The 17,520-nt window shown below is 48.3% G+C and overlaps 1 pseudogene; it reads left to right on the top strand.

Annotated features, from left to right (window-relative positions):
- The first annotated feature begins 1,771 nt into the window (after nt 1-1,771).
- LOC136529557 (uncharacterized) lies at nt 1,772-4,364 on the top strand (annotated as a pseudogene).
- Nucleotides 4,365-17,520: the final 13,156 nt, after the last annotated feature.

Here is a 17,520-nt window from a genome sequence, read left to right as displayed (position 1 = left end):
TACATTTGAATACGAAAACGAAAACGAAAGCGGACAAACCGAACACGAAAACGAACACGAACTTACGGAATATCGAGAATTTCGAAAACGAAACAATTCGAGCGGAATTATATCGAACACGGTCGGTATACGAAAACTCAATACGGAATACCGACCCGTAGACCAAGTGCATGACTAAGTGCATACATGATCAAGTTCAAGTGCATATAATAATTAACAAGTGCATATTATAGAAACATGAACTCGAACTGAGTCAGAATAATTTTATTAATCTTTTTAGAATAGATGTAGTATTTTATTTTAAAGATTTATTCAGATTTTTCTTTTGAGTAACAAAGATTTATTCGGCTGATGCAAAAACTATCAAATGATTGACTTTGCAGGTGGGGGTTAAACCGATGAGCTTGATGGGCTATGGCCCAGGTGGGCTTTCGTGTAGATGCTGCCGGTTTCCTGACATTTAGCACCATCTCATGAGGTGAAGAGAGACGAGGCTGAGCGCCGTCTATAAGAGAGGGCAGCTGGCCATCAGTAGAAAGAACATAGCTGCGTGGTGAACAACCTGTAATTAGGCTGTATGACCTGTGCAGTTGGCCAAATTCGGTTTAAACCGAATTTTCAATTCGGAATATTTCAAATTAAAAGTAGAAAAGTAGAAAACGGTCGGAAAAATGTCTAAACCGTTTTCTACTTTTACATTTGAAATACGAAACATCTGAAATGCGAAAGCGAAAACGGTAAAGTCGGACAAGAAAATGCGGATTCGATTGGATTAAATATAAAAAAACGATGCGGTTCGGTTCGGGATATTTCCGTTCCGTTTTCATCCTTAGGTGCAGGCAGGCACTGGAGGATGTTGTTGCCATGCGCTCTGCAGCAGCAACAGCTAAAAAAACCCATGTATTTTTTTACGCTAAAACACATGTGTGTTGTATAGCATTTCTGTAAACTTATTCACCAGTGCAAGCTAAAGGCTGGCCACATGCATGCCAAACCAAAAAATAAGGCCCTATTCAGTTCCACCAAATTTCCAACTTTGACACTATGCAAAAAGAAAATTTTCCGTCATATCAAACTTGCGGTACATGCATGGAGTACTAAATGTTGACGAAATCAAAAACTAATTGCACAATTTGGTTGTACTTTACGAGACGAACGTTTTGAGCCTAATTAGTTAATGATTGGATAATTATTACCAAATAAAAACAAAACGACACTGTCTCCGCTTGTAGCTACGGTGCGTTTGGCGGCGCTGATTCGGCCGATTCGGCCGAACTAAACGTGGCCTTACACAAACATCCCAGCAGACTGCATGCTCTCTCTCTGTCACGCCGAGATAGTACAAAGCTAGCTGTTGACTGTACCAAACAGCGTACCATTACCATCAATAGCACCAGGCAGTCACAGGCAGCTAGTGTTCTTCCTGCGACTACACGACGATTTCTTCCAGCTCGGTGTTCTTCCTGCTTGTCATCACCGCCGCCGGGGAAGGAGCTCAACGTGCCACCGGAAGGTGTTTGCCGCCGGCACGGCACGGTGGTGCGTGATGGACTCCCGCAGCTTGTTGTGAACTAATAAGTGTGAATTTGTTGTCACTCTAAAGGAGAAAATGTGTCACATTGCCAGTGACAGACGACCGAGACATTGTTGCTCCCTTCGCTGGTCAATATGTGCAGTTGCAGACTTGCAGGCCTCCTATATAGGCAACCTCCAGCGCCCAGCCAAACAAGCCAGCTTTGTAGCACACTGCAGGAGAGAATTCCTCAAAAACTGAAGCTTTTGTGAGCTACCACTACCAGTAAGCTTAGCAATGGACGCCATTAGTAACCAGACGATGAACTTGTGCCCGTCATCCATCGACAGGTACATCAAGAACCTCACGTCGTCGTACACCGAGAAGAGCAACGAGACGAGCATGGTGTCCGCCTCCGTCATTATGTTCGTGCTCGCCGGCCTCTTGTTCAACCTCAACCTCTTCAGCGGCATCTCCGACGTGAGCGCCACGCTGGACCCCAAAGTGCGGCTCTTCCTCTCGTCGGCGCTCTCCCTCCTGCTTCCCGTCATGTCCTACCTCTTCTCCGAGGCCAAGAACGCCGCCGTCGGCGCCAGCTTCTCGTCATCGGCGACGAGCGGCCGTGCGGCGGCCGAGCTGTCGATGGGGGCCGGGCTGATCCTCTCGTGGATGCTCCTGGTGGAGCTCCTCCTCAAGAAGGTGGACGAGATCCGCATGCGCGGCTTCTCCGGCTCCATCCAGCGCGCCGGCCGCGTCGTCTGGCTGGGAAGCCTCGTCTTCTTCAACATCAGGAGCACCGGCCGGAAGGCGCTGTTTGCCATCCTCTGGATCCTCTGTGCCACCAGGGTCGTGCAGAGGATCGCCTACACTGAGATCGGCAAGAACTCGTACGCCCATGGCAAGAACGCCCGCCTCATCAACTCGTACATGGCCAAGAAGCTGAAAGAAGCTGATGATGAGCATCAGGCTGCCGCTGCCGCCCAGGGTGCTTGCAATGACGACGACGTCGAGCAAGCTCCCGGCCAGGTCAAAAATGGACGGGAGCTACTGAAGAGCTGCACCTACATCGTCATGGGAGAAGAGAAGCTGGTGCAGCAGCCAACCGCAGACGACTACGAGCTGAACATCCGCCATTGACGGTGACAGTGGCGTCGTCACTGTCGGCAAAGTCTGGGAGCTCAACGAGAACGACGAGATCTTCACCTCCCCCAGCGAGGTTCAGCGACTGAAGAGACTCTGCCTCTCGTTCGCTCTCTTCAAGCTGCTGCGCCGGAAGTTCGAGCGGCTGCCGGCGGTGACCGACAAAGAGGCAGAGGACTGCCGGAGCCTCATCTTTAGAGGCCTGCTGCAAAGCCACAGCAGCAACGCCGGTGGTACCAGCTCCGCGGCGGCCGCGGCAGAGGACGTGTTCCAGGTGATGAACGACGAGGTCGTCTTCCTGAGCGAGTACTACCACTCCGTCGTGCCGGTCGTCCTCGCGAGCCCCTTCTTCCTCTTCGTGAACTACTTCCTCGTCCTTCGCCGCGGTGGCCGCGCTGTGCGTCCTGACCGTTACCCTCTGCGGCAACGGGGACGCCGTGTACGCGTTCACGAGCATCGGCGACGACAACTACACCTTTCGCGCCGGCATCGGCAAGATCGCCATCTGCCTCATCGTCAAGGCCAAGAACTCGCCGGAGGCCTTCTTCTCCATCGTGGACCTCTCCATCACGCTGCTCCTGTTCGTCATCTACTTCTACGAGGAGATCTGGGAATTCTTCGTCTTCCTCCTCTCCAACTGGTTCATGGTATCACTGGTCTGCAGCTACATGGCTAAGCCCCACTGGCGTGACAGCCCATGGATCCGGTACGCCTTCCACCGGATCATCTGGCTGAGGAGCATGCTCAACCATGGCAGCCTCAGCTTCCGGCAGTTCTCCGTGCTGCACCATCGCTGGCCACTCGGACTGCCGTTCTTCTCCACGCCGTCCTTGGTTCTCAGAACAGAGCTGGTGCCCAAGAACCTGAAGCACTCCATCATAGAACGCCTCTTGGATTTGGACCATGGCCATTGCACTGGTGGTAGCATTGCGTATCTTACTCCTCTTTCGAATGGCAAGGCCGCTCCGCAGAGCAACTTTCTCTTCGACAAGCTCTCGTGGGCGTGCCGGAGCGACAGCGTCTCCGAGGTCTTCCTCACATGGCACATCGCGACCTGCATCTTGGAGGTGAAGTCTGGTCAGCAGCGGGGAGATGAAGCGGCGGCGCAGAGAACGGCGGTGAGGCTGTCCAAGTACTGCGCGTACCTGGTGGCCTTCCACCCGGAGCTTCTGCCGGACAGTCCGGAGAAGACGGAGCGTGTCGTCGACGACATGAAGGCGGAGCTGGGCGGCATCTTCTGGTGCTGGGAGTACTACCTGTTCCCCCAGAGCGCACGAGCGAAGAAGATCATGGACGCAGCAACGTCTACAGGTAGTGATCAGGTGAACGGGGTTGTCAGAAATGGTGGGAAGCTGGGGAGCTTGCTGGTTGGTTTCCCAGTAGCTGATGCATGGAAGGTGTTGGCGGATGTGTGGACGGAGCTCATCGTCTTCGTGGCGCCGTCGAGCGACGAGGAGCGCGTCAAGGGGCACCAGGACGTGCTGGTGCAAGGAGACGAGTTCATCACCGTGCTCTGGGCGCTGACCACGCACATCGGCGTGTCTCACGGTGCCAACAAGTTACCAGTGAAAACTTTAGAAGACCTGATGGGTGAATCCATGCGTAATGCACCCCAGATTGCCCCCGAGATAAGCATCATGTAGGAGTAGTTGCTTTGTAAAGAGTTTGTTTATTGATTGTATTCGGAAACTACTTCGAGATATATGTATGTAATGTAGGGGCTTGTTTATTTTGGTGAAATTTGAGAATTTGGCTATGGTAGTATTTTCGTTTTTATTTGGTAATTAGTATTCAATCATGGAATAATTAGGCTCAAAACGTTCGTCTCGTGATTTCTAACTAAATTGTACAATTAGTTTTTTTTTCGTCTATATTTAATGCTCCATGCACGTATCGTAAGATTCGATGTGATAACTACTGTAGCACTTTTTGGAAAAACTTTTTAGAACCAAATAAGGCCCAGGTCATTTCAAAGTTGAGGACTATGCACCACTTCTGGGATGGAGACGCTCCGCTCCCCCCAACCACACCCCTCCCCTCTCAGCCAGCCGGCCGACACCCCTGCACCGCCGGCCACCGAGCCTTCCTCAGCCTCCAAAGGTAAGGGGCCAGCCTCCCTCTCTCCCAACGCCATCCCCTTCTTCCCCTCCGGGACACCGGGGCGCTCCAAGGCCATGCGGTGGTCCGAGGATTCCGATTTCTCCGACGACGACTACTACGAGGCCGAATCTGCACCGCCGCCACAGGGGTCCTACACCGACGCCGTCCGCCGGGGCTCTCCGACACAGGCAGGCATGGAGGCAGGGTCTAATCCCTAGCCGCACATCTGTGTCGTCGATGAGCAGCCGGCGGAGGTCACGGAGGCGGGGAAATCTCGCCGCCCGCGCAAGAGGGGGAAGCGTCGATGGAAGCCTCGGCGCCCGAAGTACCTCGAGGAGCAGGCTCTGGCGCACAGCCGAGTTCCTGCGCCGCAGCGTCTTGACCGCCGCGACGGGGACCGGGAGCGGGTGCCGGCGCACCTATGCCTCGGCCAGCGGGTTCACCCCAGCGAGCGCGTGGCTGCACACCTCCACCTCGGCCCACGTATCCCTCCTCGGGGCCACCGCCGAATCTCTCCACCTGATGCTGACGGCTAGAGGGAAATCCTCCCTAGGCAGGCGGACAACCAGGGACGCGTCGCCGACCACCGGAATGAGAATCGCCCGCAACATCTTCACCGCCGGAAGATCCCCGACGCCATGCGGGACAGGTGCCTCAACAGTCTATCCTATTCACATCGGATAGCCACCTGCCGCCGGCCGCTGAGGTGCTGGAACTGCCACGGCACCCGGCACATGGCCCGGGACTGCAAGCGGCCGCGCTCCCCAGCCAATGGTGGCAGTGACAATGGCGCTGCGGACCGTTTCGTCCATGCTCGGCGAGGCCCGGACAGCCCAGGCATGCCGGCCGGCTCCCAAGCTAGCGGCTCCACCCCGCCCATCAGCCCGCCACAAGGCACACCCGGGAGCTCACTGCCGGAGCAGCGGGACCCGCTGCCGCCCGGCCACCCGGAGGAGCGGCAGTGGGAAAGCGCCTGCATCATCCAACGCGGCGCAGCGATCGACGAAGCCGAAGCCGATGCCTCCGTCGGCTGGCTGACGCGACACCCGAGGCCTCCGTCGCGGACGCTTCACGCGCACTGCGTACCATTCGCGGCGTAGCTGAGGGATCCTTCACCGTGAAGCCGTTCTACCCCGAGCACTTCCTCATTGAATGCCATTCAAGCGAGGTCAGGGACCGAATTCTGGGGGCGACGCCTGTGCCAATCGCCGGCACATTCCTGACCCTGCGGCCATGGACTCGTGTGGCGCACGCGGACGCATCGTCCACGAAGTTCAAGGTGGCGATCGAGCTGCTGGCTTCACACCGTCGACCCGCAGTCTGCGTCCAAGGCCGACCTATCGGCGTACAAGCTTTCGGCCTGGACATGCGACCCTCGAGCTATTCCCAAGGTTGTATGGCTCCACATCGCCGAGAATGAAGTCGTTCACGTGCGGCACGCTGAAGCGCCAATCTTCGGCAACCTCTCGCCGTATCTCAGGCGGAAAGACGTGTTGGGGTACAGGGTCCTCGTCCACCTCCGCCACGTGATAGACTTTGACCCGGCCAACCCGTCTCCGCCGGAGTCCGACGACGGGGACAGCGGCCATGACGGCAACCCCGACCGATACCACTTCTCCAGGGGCACCGGACCTCGCATCCAGGGGTTCCGTTGCGCCCGGGGCATCGTCGACGGCGAGCCAGCCGCCAACGGCAACTTCGGCTACGGCGGCGGGTGGGGAGCCGACGTCACTCGACAGGAGCTCGTCCTTCACCAGCAAAGCGCCAATTGCGGGATTGCTGCAGAGGGTCCAGTTCCAGAGCCAGGGCAAGAGACGCAGCAAGCAGCCAAATTCCCTTGGTACTGCAAAGCTGACAGCACAGCTGGTGAGCCGCCGGCCTCGGACCCCATGGTCCTTGAGGCAGGGCTCCACAGCTGTCAACTGCTCGCCGCCAGCCGCCCCCACGGAGGCGGCAATCGTGACCAAGGCGTCCAAGCCAGCTTCTGTGATGAGCACTTTGCTGGGACCGCGGAAGCCGCTGGAACGCAAGACTACCACGTCCACGGGCCTCCTACCTCGGCCCATGAGGACCTGGTGGCGGCAGACATAGCGGAACCAGCTTCACGGGCGGCCCATGAAAAACTGGATGCAGGAGGCGCAGCGGGCCTCCGGTGGCAAACGGACCAAGCAATGCACAGGGAGAGGTCGGTCACGTCGAGGCGCCACACGATTCACCTGCCCACGGCCTCTCGTGGGATCAGAGGCCTGCGCCGCGGGAGTCCTGCCGCCTCCCAACACGGTGGAGGAAGCGGCAAGCCCAGAGGAAGACGCTGAACTGATCGTGCCGTCGAATTTGGCCGCCTCAACTGCTGCCGATACGCCGGGGCCCACGGCGCAGGCGATTCACGTCGCCACACCTCCCAGCGAGCCCACACCTCCTCGCGAAGCAGCACGCCGCCTGCACGGCCGGTGCTTCACCTGGAGCAACGAGCGCGAAAGACCGACGCTGGTCCGCCTCGACCGAGTATTGATCTCCGTCGACTGGGATGAAAAATTCCCCAACGCACACCTTCGCGGTCTGGGGAGCGACGCCTCCGATCACTGCCCTCTATTGCTCCAGACCAACATGGGCCATATGACCAAAGCCCGGTTCCACTTTGAGTCCTTTTGGCCCAAGTTCGACGACTACGACGACTTCATCACGCAGGTATGGCGGCGGCCAAACTAGATCAACGACCCCCTGACGCGCCTCGACACCATATGCTCAGGAACCTGGTTCGAGATCTTCAGAGATGGTCTGCAACAAGAATTGGGGACATCAAAGCACAGCTACTGATGGCACGAGAGTTGGTGCTGCGCCTGGATATTGCTCAGGAACGACGTCAGCTCTCCGACGAGGAACTCGGGCTGCGCAAGCGCATGAAGATGCGGTGTCTAGGGCTGTCTTCTCTTGAGTTGAGCGGACAATGGCCAGGCAAAGGTCTCGCATCCGCCAGCTAAGTGATGGGGACGCAAATACCGCGTATTTACACCTAATTGCAAGAGGACGCAAAAGAAAGAACTACATCCCTTCGCTAACTGTAGCAGGGCATGTAATGGCAGACCATGAAGCGATGGAGAAGGCACTTCATGACCATTTTTGCGCCGTGTTCGGAACGGTTGCCGCTGAAGGAATCACACTCAATTTCCAGGCCCTGGGGATTCAACCGCTGGATCTTAGCGACCAGGAGGCGCCGATGCAAGCTAATGAAGTCTGGGCGGCCATCAAAGCCATGAAGAGCGACCGCGCGCCGGGACCTGATGGTTTCACGGGCGCATTCTACAAAACGGCCTGGCCCGTCATACAGAACGAGGTTATGCCGTTATGGAAGCCATAGAAGCGTTCTCTGTCGGCAACACTTGGAACATGGGAAGGCTTAACAGCGCTTTGGTTGCACTTCTACCAAAGAAAGTTGGCGCCAACAGCCCATCCGACTTCAGGCCGATCACCATGATCCATAGCTTTGCGAAGCTAACTTCCAAGATACTGGCACTGCGCTTAGCACCGAGGCTCAATGAGATGATTGACAAGAATCAAAACGCGTTCATCCGAACTCGTTCCATTCATGACAATTTCAAGTATGCCCAGCGGGCTGCAGCACTAATCAGGAAGAAGAAGACGCCGATGCTGCTCTTGAAGCTGGACATTTCCAAGGTCTTCGACACTTTGTCATGGCTGTTCCTACTCGAAGTCCTGCAAGCACACGGGTTTGGGGAGCAGTGGCGTCGCTGGATTGAAACTTTGCTGTCCACAGCAACCTCCAAGATCATCCTGAATGGACATCAGGGACCGCCAATCAGACATCTCAGGGGGTGCATCAAGGAGATTCTCTGTCGCCCATGCTCTTCATAATTGCAATGGATGTGCTGCATGGACTGTTCCTCAAAGCATCAAGCGACGGGGTACTCACTACTCAGAAAGATGCAGCCGTCAGAAATTAAGTTCCAGTGCAGTCTCTATGCTGATGATGTTATACTGTTCCTCCGTCCGACAATACAAGAGGCAACGGCGGTAAAAGAAATTCTCAGTGTCTTCGGAACAGCTTCAGGGCTGCACACGAATCTCGCCAAGTGCTTCATCACCCCGATATATGGCGGAGAAGAAGCCCTAGGCGACATCGTCTCCATCGTAGGCTACCAGGTGCAACCTTTCCCGATCAGATACCTGGGGCTGCCACTTAGCACTAGAGCGATCACAAAAGCCAATTTCCAATCTTTGGTGGAGCAAGTGGCAAGGAAAATGCCACCATGCCACGGATCACTAATGGCAAGAAGTGGAAGACTGATCTGGATCAAATCCGTCCTTCGTTCAGTCCCTATATACGCTATGATGGCCGAAAATCTGCCAGCATGGGCACGCAAGGAGATCGACGCCATCTGCCGCAAATTCTTCTGGGCAGGATCTTATCAGTCCGTGCAAGGGAAATGCATGGTCGCTTGGCCGTCAGTGTGCCAACCGACTGAATTGGGAGGCCTCGGGTCAGTGACTTGAAACTTGCAGGCTATGCATTGCATACAAGATGGCTTTGGCTCCAAAAAACTGATGAAGATCGGGCATGGAACCAGCTCCCAATCCGAACGTGCCCCCAAGTGCAAGCATTCTTCAAGGCCTCAACGTTCACGGTGGTGGGGAACGGGCAGCAAGCGCTGTTTTGGGAAGACCGGTGGATCAATGGCAAAGCTGCTAGTGACATCGCCCCCTCCCTCTATCCTCTGGTACCGGCAAGAATCCGAAGCAGGCAGTCGGTACAAACAGGGCTGCATAACCGGACGTGGCCGCGCAGCATAACCGGCGGGATGTCCACTCAGGCCATCATCGACTACCTCCACCTCTTGAACACGGTGGCAGACACTCAACTCTCTGACCAGCTAGATAGAACCGTCTGGCCCAGGACCGCTAACGGCGAATACACTGCCAAGTCGGCGTACACCATGTTACGTGCAGGCTCCACTCCCTTCCTCGGCCACAAGCTTGTCTGAAAAACATGGGCACCATTGAGAATCAAGATCTTCTTGTGGCTTGCCCTCAAACGCCGCCACTGGACCGGGGACAGAAGGAGACATGGCCTGGAGGCAAGGGACCGCTGCTACCTATGCGACCAAGGAGAAGAAACCATTGATCACATCATCGCGGCCTGTCCTTTTTCTGGTTCTTCGTCTTGCAAGCGCTATGGCGGCAACTACCACAAGCTTCACCAACTGCGTTGCGCTGTTGGCGGAGGCTCCACTCCTTGTTCAATGAAGAACGCAGATCAGGTCTCGACTCTCTCTTTGGGCTGGTTTCGTGGCAAATTTGGAAGGAGCGCAATGCGCGTTGCTTTCGCGAAGCTTCGGCGACTGTCATCGAAATTCTGCAGCTCACCAAGGCCGAAGCCGATCGCTGGATTGAGGCCGGCGCCGGAGGACTAGCAGCTTTGGCGCGAGGTTAGTACCAGTTAGGCGACTCTAGGCTTCTCTGAATCTTAGCTGACAAAATGTAGCCGCTGAGTATTTCAGTCAGCCGGAACGGCTGCTTGTAACATATACTCTCTCTCTTTTGTCCAATACAATGATACGCACACTAGTGCGTATTCGAGAAAACAAAAGTTGAGGACTATATATATTCTTTTAATTGGTGCAAATTCAATACTGCCTCTATATAAACTGTAAAAATTCTCTATATATTATATCACAAAAAAGAAGAAATGTGTATTGTGGTTACACTTGCACTACTGGAATCTCGTTTTTTTTTTGTGGGTGCGAAAACACACAGAAAAATGCGAATACCATCAGAAAAATATTTTTCTGACGGTGTACCCTCAGAAAAACACCCACAGAAATATAATGACAGAAAAATTCAATTGTTCTGTGTGTTCACCGTCATAAATAATTTTTCTATGGGTGTTACACGCACAGAAAAATTGCGTTCGTCCAGATTAAAACTAATTTTTCTGTGTGTTAATCCACACAGAAAAAAGAAATAAACGCACAGAAAACATGTTTTTTTCTGTCGGTCTAGGTAAACTCACAGAAAAATTCATTTCGCCCAGATTAAAAAAAATATTTCTGTGTAACCAGCCTCACAGGAAAAAAGAGTTAAACACACAAAAAATTTTATTTTAAAACAGTAGCAACAACATATTAAAATATATATTTTCCATACAGTACTTTCTATACATGACCAATAAGGTTTCATTCAAATAATACACAAATCAGTAGTTCATCATGAAACACAAAATTTGCTCCATACATTTTATTTGAAATCTATGCAAAATTTGTCAACTGTTGCAAAATTTTAACAGCATTTGCACCAAAATCCATAGAAACACATTTCATTTCAACAATTCTGGCAGCAGCATGTGTTGCTGCCGTTTCACCGACAGACGTAGCCGTAGGCGCTGCTTGTGGAGTTGAGGCACTGGCTGTTCTCGCTGACATAGCCAAAGTTGTACCGCTTCACTTCCGCCGCACACAAGGATTGTTGAGCGTCCAGTCCAAGACAGCGGATAGAATCAATAATTTGTGAGAAAAAAGAAAAGGAACAATAAATTGCACAATTTAGCACAGAGCACAGAAGCAGAAACTAATGGAGCAACACACGTGACACATTAGGGGGAAGAAAACATCAATCCACCAGCACCGCATATCAGGACGCTGCCCAAAATCCTAATAACGAGAGAAAATTCCTGAACGCAAGCAGAGGGTGGCAAGCTTCAATCAAAGACAGGCAATACAGATCAGCAGACAAGCATCTAAATTAGGCAAGCCTTATAATTTAGGATTAAAAAGAAAAACCAATACAGTTTGGAAATTGGCAGGACAGAATAATTATATACCTAAACAAAAAAATGTGATATGCATTACTTCAAATGGATTAACTAGTTGCACAATACTATAGCTAATGCATCTTTTCTGTTTAGTAAGTGAAAATAAAAGAAATGCTTGAAAATTAAAGTACAAAAATAGAAGGTTAAGATAATTATAAAGCATATTACGTTATGATTCACTATCTTATTTGATACCTCCTGCCGAAACATAATAAAAGAAACACGAGTCATAATCTAATAGATTTATTGATCAATTCAACAGTTCATCCCAAATATATAAAAAAGGACAATTTTCCTTAGCATACAGGTGATGAACTGTCAATAACTCAAAGAATAGAATGCATTTTAATCCTATAAAGAATACTCGGTACAAATAACCTCTCTGCAGTCAATACACATGCTTCAGTCTAGTTTTAAGAATGTTAAAAGGCTGGATGAAAACAATCAAGAGAAAGCAAAAGTGGTAGTAACTTGGCAGCTAACTTCCAGATGTCAAACTGCAAACCTAAGTACAACAGCATGAACACTAGACTGCATGGTTTATATCAGCAATGCTTGTATCAGCACATCTACCATACACTAAGAAAAACACTAAAGACAGCTATGATACAAATCAGAGGGCATCCTATTGAAGTCAAATGTTGAGAGAATCACACTTTGAGGTGCTACGCCAATCAGCGATTTCACAAAAAAACATCCAATTTATTGGTAAGAAATAAGGGATTTCAGCAAGATAGGCATGTAGACACATAAGCATAGTAGTATTATCAATCTAACATACTCTTGCAAGTGAATAAAATAAGTTTCTAAATAGGCCATTTGACATTGCTAACCACCTTGCAAGTGAATCATACATATTCAAATCAGATTGTTATATGGCAATAAAATAAGCTCATATTTATCAAGTGCAAGCAGTCGGTTCTTACTATTGATTTTACAGTTGGGGTCATCAAAAGTTGAGAAATCAAGTGCCAATCTTAGACTCTGAAAAGGTTGGAACAATATCAGGCCAATTCAAAATCAGTAAGGTATGCATTACTCAAAGTCTCAGTCTTAAACAGTCAACGTAGATTAGCACGCAAAACCACTGACATCAACACAAGCTCAAGGTCATCAGTTCTTGGCATGCTTAATATGATATCATCATTGGCAAAGTAAGTGAGGCCTCAGCTTAACGATATGTTGGTACAATTTCCATATACTCAATCATAGGTGGCTGCCAAGGCAAAAAAAAACAGATAGAAGAAAACTAAGATCATGTCCCATGGTTTGCTGACAGTCATGAGAATCATACAGAATGCACAAAAAACAAATTGCAGCCACCTTAGAGTTTATTTTTCATGTTGTATCATTGGCCAAATAGATATCAAGAGTTTGAACATCACAGTCATATCAAGAGATTGAACATTAGTGTCATAAATTCTAGATGCTTCAGCACAAAGAACCCTCACTAGAATCAGAGCTATGGACTTAAGCAAGACACGGCTGCCACACCATAGGGTGCTCCTCCAGCGCCTAGGGTTAAGTAAACATCATCGACCAAGACAACGGTTTGAACTAACAATAGAGGAGAAGAACATTCTTCTAGAAGTTGAACCCATAATATTCCGTGTGAGAAGTTGAACCCATAATATTCCTATGTTACAACAAAAGCACCATCTAAAGGACCTAGCTTTTACAAATATATTGAATTAAGCATTGCCTTCAACAAATAATCAGCACGAGAAGGCTCGAGAAAGTAAGGCAGTGCAAAGGAACAGATCAGTTATATACTAGCACAGAGTAGTGATGATATCTCAAAATAATAATAAGAAGAAAAAAATCAGGTCACGAGCGCTGAACAAAACATGATGACATGCGCAGGTATTAACAGTTCTACTAGAGTTAGGACCCACTTATAGTACTCAAAGTCTCAATCTTAAACAGTCAGCGTAGATTAGCACGCAAAACCAGTGACCTGTGTATGGCATGTAGCCCAGATACACAAAATACCAATAATAAGATGGTGATCAAATAATGTAGTATTCAACACATTGGCCTCAGATATCAGTTGCTCCTCGGTTGACCTTGAGCTTAGAGCATAAGAAACAAAGAGTAAGAAACAAAGTTCCAGTACATCAACACAAGCTCAAGGTCATCAGTTCTTGGCATGCTTAATATGATATCATCATTGGCAAAGTAAGTGAGGCCTCAGCTTAACGATATGTTATTACAATTTCCATATACTTAATCATAAGTGGCTGCCAAGGTAAAAAAAAAGATAGAAGAAAACTAAGATCATGTCCCATGGTTTGCTGACAGTCATGAGAATCATACAGAATGCACAAAAACTAAATTGCAGCCACCTCAGAGTTTATTTTTCATGTTGCATTATTGGCCAAATAGATATCAAGAGTTTGAACATCACAGTCATATCAAGAGATTGAACATCAGTGTCATAAATTCTAGATGCTTCAGCACAAAGAACCCTCACTAGAATCAGAGCTATGGACTTAAGCAAGACGCGGCTGCCACACCATAGGGTGCTCCTCCAGCGCCTAGGGTTAAGTAAACATCATCGACCAAGGCACTTTGCTTAGTTTGTAAATCGGACTAGGCATCATCATGTGCAAAATCTAGGCGACAACACATGTGTACAACAAATAAGAGGTGCACATCACACAGATCTGAGGGCGGAACAAGACGAAAGCAAATGTAAACATGTAGATCAACAAAAATGTGGAGGAAGGAGAGGCGCGAAATGAGGACAGTAACCCTAGCCCAGTCCCTAGGACGACAAGATCTCCCACACAAGATCTGGGGGCAGCGATGGCCGCCGCGACGGTGGAAGAGAGGAGGGGGAGGCAGATCTGGGGGCGGCGGGCGGCAAAGCTCCTTGGTGCGGCAGGAGGCAGATCTGGGGGAGGAGGCGCCGCCATCCAACCTTGCATGGGCAGCCACCGCCGTCTTCCGAGGGAAGGAAGGGGAGGAGTTGTAGTGGAGGAGGGGGTGGTGACCTCACCGATGGAGGAGGGGGTGGCCGCCGCGACGGTGGAAGAGAGGAGGGGGTGGACGCTGCGAGAGCGACGGGAGTGCAGGCGGGTGCGGGCGGCGCGTTTGGGATAAGGATGGGCGGCCGCGTCTGGAGATAGGTTTAGGTTTTTTTTGCGTGTATATAGTTTTTCTGTGCGTTTATATAATTTTTCTGTGCGTTTTGAAAAGACCGACAGAATAATGTCAATTTTTCTGTGTGTATTGACACGCACAGAAAAATCACAAAATTTTTCTGTGGGTTTTCAAATATTTCTGTCGGGATTTTTGAAACGCACAGAAAAATCTGTGTGTATAGAGAAACACACGCAGAAAAATACAACACCCACAGAAGTATTCGAGTTTCCAGTAGTGTTGTACAAGCATGAAGATTGTTGAAATGGCAATATGGATCATGAACCATATAAGTAGAATCTGTCCAGCCAATAACTGGTTGTTTTAGCCTCTCCCAACAACAGATTTTTCTCATGCACTTAGAGCATCTCCAAGAGTCTTTCTAAATCCCACTCTCTAAATCATCATTTGGAGAGCCATTTGCATAAAAATCGCTTTCTATATCTTTTTAATCTCCAACAGTTTTTCTATATCTCATGTGTACTCTAGAGAGCCATTCTCGTCTTCTATTTTTGGCTAGCGAAAAATCCAGAATAGAAGATAGCTATATTTGGATGATCTTTTAGAAGAGTGGTTGGAGGATAATTTTTTATCAAAATCTCTATTACTAGCTTTTAGGAAGAATATGGAGAGTCTCTTGGAGATGCTCTTACACTGTCTTATAGCTATATTTATACCGCCTTATTACTATATTTACATTGATTTCTTTAGTGTAATTTATTTTATAGAGTGATGTAAATTGAAAATAACACAAATATATGCCAAGTTTTTCAAAAAAAAATTATAAATTATTTCTATGGATTCCAGACATCAAAAAAATATATATCAAATTATTCACAAAGATCATCAAATTGTTCACAAATTATGCACAAATACAAATGGAAGAACAAAGAGCAGATCTCGTCTTCGAGCCGCAGAACAAGGGAGCACACATGCATGATCACGTCGTACGATGGCATCACGGGGGAGTCAGCCGGCCAGCCGGCTTTAGTTCACCGACCGATCGGTAGATTTGTTTCGTAATGATAGGTGCTCAGGTTTGTTAAGACGGCCTAGTCCTGTCCTGCCCTGCGATCGGTCGATATCGATATCGCGCTTTTCCGTGGCGCGGTTGACGAGTACTACGCGTACTAACTACACGTACTAACTAGCAGGAGTGGAGCGGCTGCCCCGCGCGCGCTTTTGCGTGGTGGTCGAACCGCGCCGCACACACGCAAGCGTCGGATTGGATCATCGGACGCTCAGAAATCTGGTTGCTGGAGGCCAACAAAATAACCGGCTGAGATAGCAAATCCGTATAAGTATCTTATTATTGTCAATTAGAGGTTCATTTAGGAGCCTTGTGCTTTAATTCTCATGCGACCCTGTACAAAATAGAGAAATCCTAAAATTTCCAAAAATAAAAAATTCTGCCCATTGAGTTTATAACACTGCCCCAGATCTTGACATCACTGTCGGTTCAAAATCTAGCCGTGAAGGGGTTCTTTGAATCGACATCATTTCATACCGGTAGTGATGGCGGGTTGACATCATTGCCGGTTCTTATAAACCGACACTAATATAAAAATGGCAGTGACGTGGAAAGCCAAAAAATGCAAGAAAAAATAGGAAAAAAATTTTAATACCGGGAGAAAAACCAGAAATCACAAGTCACGCGAAAAACGCGCGCTTCGTTGCGACCGGTGCTCGAACACCTGACCTCCTGCTTCGTGTTTTTGGCCCCTAACCACTCTACCTGCAAGTTGTTGGTGTCCAAACGAGATTTTCGTCCTAGCCATTTTATGTTCATCTGATTTTAAAATAAGTATTTGAGGCCCTAAACGAATTCAAATGAAAAAGTTGTCAACTAAAAAGTTTTATAACTTTTTGAGATCTACAACTTTTATTTTGGTAGTTTCTCCTTCCGAGGTCGTTTACAAAATTTGAATTTTAAATTTTAGAAATTCAAACGTAGTTTTCCGTGATAAGATTATTTCAAATGAAAAAGTTGTCAACTACAAAGTTTCATAATTTTTTGAGATATACAACTTTTGTTTTTTCTGTTTGTCCATCCGTGGTCGTTTAAAAAAATTCAAAATTCAAAATTTTGGAAATTCAAACATAGTTTTTCTTGACAAAATGATTTCAAATCAAAAAGTTGTTAACTATAATGTTTCATATCTTTTTAGGATCTACAACTTTCATTTTGGTTGTTTCTCCATCCAAGGTCATTTACAAAATTTGAATTTCAAATTTTAAAAACTCAAACGTAGTTTTTCTTGACAAGATGATTTCAAATAAAAAATTTGTCAACTATAAAGTTTCATAACTTTTCGAGATCTACAACTTCTAATTTGGTCATTTGATCATTTACTCATCCGACATAGTGGTAGTAACATTGTTCACAAATGTTACATATCCCTCTTATAGTTTATGAAACTATAAGAGAGATATATAAATTTTGTGAACAATGTTACTACCACTTTATCGGATAAAAAAATGACCAAAATAAAGTTATAGATCTTGATAAGTTCTACAACTTCTATATTCATAACTTTTTCAGTTGAAATCATTTAGTGTTCCAAAATGATGTTTGAAGTTGCCATTTTTTGAAATTCAAAATTCAAATATATAAAACTAGGTCACATGAAAAGATGGGTAAAATAATAGCTATAATAAAATAATAAATTGATAGAGCATGATTTTAGAAATTATTAGAAAAAAAATCATCAAATTTGAAGTTAGTATGAGGGAGAAAGACTAGTTACAAGTTTTAGCCAGAGGTTAAAAAGAGAAATCAGAGTTCTTCAACTATTTC

Source organism: Miscanthus floridulus, chromosome 19 (assembly GCF_019320115.1).
Source record: "Miscanthus floridulus cultivar M001 chromosome 19, ASM1932011v1, whole genome shotgun sequence".
NCBI classification, from domain to species: Eukaryota; Viridiplantae; Streptophyta; class Magnoliopsida; order Poales; family Poaceae; genus Miscanthus; species Miscanthus floridulus.
The sequence above is the reverse complement of the archived record's forward strand: the minus strand, read 5'-3'. Positions and strand labels throughout refer to the sequence as shown.